A 4,561-nucleotide genomic window follows, 5' to 3' on the forward strand; every position below is an offset into this window, starting at 1 on the left:
TAACTTATCAGAATATATTACAAAGAAAAAAAATACTTGATTTGGTTTGCCAAATACCTCAAGAAGAATATCAACAACACAGATCCTTTAGCCAGATTTTGATCAAGATCTGCTCCAGATCGGCAATTTGCTACCAGTTGTATATCTGAAATTGTATGATGAAATTTCCTCACATTCTGGCTTACCAACTTGTTTGACAGAATCCAGATTACTATTTTAAAGGCAACAATAATTATTCAGTGCTGTCTTTATAAGGTCTTCACTATTACTTAATGCTCCTTTTGAAATCTAAAGATTACCCAGGGTTTTTTTTCAACTCATTACATGGATTTGTATACTATTTGTCTTTATGCATCTATATTATCTTTCTCCTGTAAACCAAGATTCTATCTATCTAGAGTTCCTAGAAATACATTTTAGTTATATTATTGAGTAAACCTCTTTGAATTCTCCTTAACTTAGGCTATAGTTAGTTGGTAGACCACATTCACCTGAATGCTCAGGTAATTGGTGAACTAATTTTGAAGCTCTACACCTTTTCCTTATAATTTAAAGCTCAGAGGAATGGATAAAGTTTACCCTTGCCCAAAATTAGTAGTTATGGCATAATGTCCTTGGCATTCTCAGTGGCTTTGTGAATAAGAGGTATCTTCCACTTAAGCTTCAAACACCCCCAACCCATGAATGCTTAAAAGTCTGTAATAAATGGGACTGTGAATTTCTTGGGCATAGTTTATTATATTTGTAGATTTCTTTTTTCATGCCAATTTGATCACCTTGTGGTTCTCAGATTTACAACACAGATCCAAATAGATTATGGATAAGAAACCATATTCAGAGAAATAGTTTTCACATAATGCTTTGGTTACTGCAGATATTTTCTGAGACCACATTTATTTTATTATTTTAAAGTTTTTTTTTTTTATTTTGCCACTCACTCAACCACTCACCCTGGAAATATTTTTAACTCTATTTTCCTGGTCATTTGCAACACTCTAAATGGGACTATCCCTTTGGTTCACTAATCAATATCATTATTACTGTCATCCTAATTATCATCATAACCATCACAATAAAGATCATCTCCTTTAATATTTACAGGAATCCTTAAGGCTATTAGATAATTGTAACTATGCTATTTGAATTTGTCATTAGAATAAGCATGGGGTCAGATGTTATTCCAATTTTATGGGTGACAAAACTAAAAATGAGGACAGTTATATTCCTTTCCCATGGTTATTTACCTAGTAATTAGGGAATATAGGTGATAAAAATGGAAGATATATATTTTTTAAGTTTTTAAAATAATGGGTGGAGCCATGATGGCAGAGGAAAGGTTGTGACTCTCTCTCTACTCCCCAACAAACCCATCCACATACCTCCAAAAAGAATGTCGTAAGACAAATCGGAGCAGCATAACCCACATAAGAACAGAGTGAGACTTTTCCATCCAAAGACAGCTTAATTAAGTGACTGGTAGGCCAGGTAGGCTGAGAACAAGCCCAATCACCCCCTGGGCCATACTATAGCTCAGACCAGTATGTCCTGGAAGCAGTGCTACACTTTAAGAAGCAGTTAAAAGCCAAGAAATAGGCGGTCAAAATGAGTAAGCAGAGGGGCCACTAGGTGGCACAGTGGATAGAGCACCGGCCCTGGGGTCGGGATGACCTGAGTTCAAATCCATCCTCAGACACTTGACTTGTACTAGCTGTGTGACCTTGGGCAAGTCACTTAACCCCAATTTCCTTACCAAAAAAAAAAATGAGTAAACAGAGAAAACAGCAGACCATCGAAAGCTTCTTTGGGGTTAAGGTAGAACAGAATATACACTCAGAAGAAGATAAAAACGAAGTATAAGTTCCTGCATCTAAAAAATATGAATTGGTCTCAGGCCATGGAAGTGCTCAAAAAGGACTTTGAAGAGAAAATAAGAGAGGTAGAAGAAGATTTAGATAGGTAGAGGAAAATTGGAAATAGAAATGAGAGTAATGCAAAAAAGCCATGAAAAAGTCAAAAGGAAATAAAAAAGCTCTCTAAAGAAATTAATTGCCTAAGAATTAGGATTGAACAAATGGAAGCTAGTGACATTATGAGAAACCAAGACACAATAAAGAAAATTCAAATGAATAAAAAAAAAATAGAGGGCAATATGTAATATCTCCTTGGAAAAATAGTTGACCTTGAAGACAGATTCAGGAGAAATCATTTGAAAATCATTGTTCTACTTGAAAACCATGATCAAAATAAGATTTTAGACTTCATCTTTCAAGAAATGGTCAGAGAAAATTGACCTGATATTCTAGAAGTAGAAAGTAAAATAGAAATCGAAATAATCCACCAATCATCTCCAGAAAGCGATCCCAAAAGGAAAACTTCCAGGAATATTATAGCCAAATTCTAGAGCTCCAAGGTCAAGGAGAAAATATTGCAAGCAACTAGAAAAAAGAAATTCAAATACTGTGGAGCTTGGAGCTACAGTCAAGCTAACACAAGATCTAGCAGCTTCTACATTAAAGGATTGGAGTGCATAGAATATGATATTCCAGAGGGCAAAGGATCTGGGATCACAGTCAAGAATCACGTACCCAGCAAAACTGATTATATTCTTTGAGGGGAAAAATGGAACTTCAATGAAAAAGAGGATTTTCAGGCATTCATGATGAAAAGACCTGAACTAAATAGAAAATGTGACATACAAATATAAGATCTAAGAGAAGGATAAAAAGGTAAACAGGAAAAAGAAATCATGAGGAACATTAACGTTAAACTTTACATTCTTACATGGGAAGATAATACTTCCAACTCAGAAGAACTTTCTCAGTATTAGAGCATCTAAAATAAATATACTTAGAGGCCAATCCCCAAGCTGTGGATTCTAAGGCCCCATGCTGCGTGGGTGCCACGTGTCCACTAGTGGCCACCATTCTCACCAGTCTGCTGCTATTTCCACTTCCTCCACAGAGCAAGCCACACAGCCAGGATTCAGCCCCTGAGGAGGTAGTTGGAGAGGGTTTGGAGGGTGTGGAAGAGGAGGTGACCATGGTGGCCAAGGGGCCTTTGGGGGTTGAGGAGGTTTTGGGGGATGTGGCCATGGTGGCTTTGGAGATTGAGGAAGTCAAGGAGGTGGATGAAGAGATTTCTTTTCATTTGGTGGTTGGGGCAGAGTAACCCCCTGGGGCTGCTGAGGCCAGGGTGGTAGAGGAGGTTTGCAAAAAGGAAAGAAGGTCACTGTTGAACCTCATCCACATGAAGGAGTTCTTATTTTTTGAAGAAAGGAAAATGCTCTGGTCATAAAGAACATGGTGCCTGGGGAGTCTGTCTATGGTGAGAAGAGAATCACTGTGGAGGATGATTAGATGAGGTTGGAGTACCATACTTGGAATCCTTTCTGATCAAAGCTGGCTGCTGCCATCCTGGGTGGTGTGGACCAGATCTACATCTGACCCGGGGCCAAAATGTTCTACTTGATAGCAGCATAAGACACTACTGTCTCATATGTCTCTGACATTGTGGGCCCTGAAGATCTGGTCTATGCACTTGAGTGCTCTCATTGATCTGGCCAAGAATTCATCAATATGGCCAAGAAGAGGACAAACATCATTCCCGTCATTGAGGATGCACGACACCCTCACAAATACCAAATGCTCATTGGGATGGTGGATATAATTTTTGCTGATGTGTCCTAACCTGATCAGTTCTGAATGGTGACTTTCAATGCCCACAATTTCCTTCACAGTGGTGGCCACTGCGATCTCCAATAAGGCCAACAGCATAGGCTCTCTGGCCTCCCCAAAGCCATTTTTGCCTCTGAAGTCAAGAAAATGCAAGGAAAACATGAAGTCACAGGAACAGCTTACCTTGGAGCCCTACGAGCGCAGTGGTGGTGGGCATGCACAGACTGTCCCCAAGCAAAAGGAAGTAGCTACCAAGTAGCCGTCTGCGTCTCCTGTCCCCACCCAGTCCCCTCTCATTTTTTCTACTCTAGCTGTTTTGTGTCAGATCTCTATTTTCTATTAAAAAGGTGTGACCCCCCCAAAAAAAAAAGAAAAAAAAAAGAAAAAAGGAAAATACCTAGGCAGAGGGCACAGATGTGAATTGAATATGAAGGGATGACATCTGTAAAGTATTTATACTTGTTTTTTGTGGGGCAAGGAGTGTGAGGTGGCTTATGTCTGGGGCCAGATTTGGGCTTGGGGCCTCTTCAGTCCAAGGCTGGTGCTTTGTCCACTGTGCTGACACATGATGAAATCTTTAAATTAAAGTTAAGGGGTAAGAAGAATGCACTGGAATAAAGGGAAAGGGAGAGGTGGACTGGGGAAAAGAAGCTCACATAAAAGAAAAAAGAAAAAGCTTACAGAGAGGAGGGGAAGATGGGGAAAGAGTGGAGAGTGAGTGAGCCTTACTTTAATCAGAAGTGGTTAAAAGAGGGAATAACATAAATATTCAAGTGGGTATAGTAATATATCTTGACCTGAGGGAAAGTGAGAAGGGAAGAGGAATATGTGTGTGAATTTGTGTGGGGGGGAGAAGTTAAGGAAGGGAAGGCAGAATTGGGGAGGGG

General features: G+C 39.4%; 1 pseudogene; it reads left to right on the forward strand.

Annotated features, from left to right (window-relative positions):
- Positions 1 to 2,885: 2,885 nt before the first annotated feature.
- LOC122747284 lies at positions 2,886 to 3,922 on the forward strand (annotated as a pseudogene).
- Positions 3,923 to 4,561: the final 639 nt, after the last annotated feature.

Source organism: Dromiciops gliroides, chromosome 3 (genome assembly GCF_019393635.1).
Source record: "Dromiciops gliroides isolate mDroGli1 chromosome 3, mDroGli1.pri, whole genome shotgun sequence".
Classification (NCBI taxonomy): Eukaryota; Metazoa; Chordata; class Mammalia; order Microbiotheria; family Microbiotheriidae; genus Dromiciops; species Dromiciops gliroides.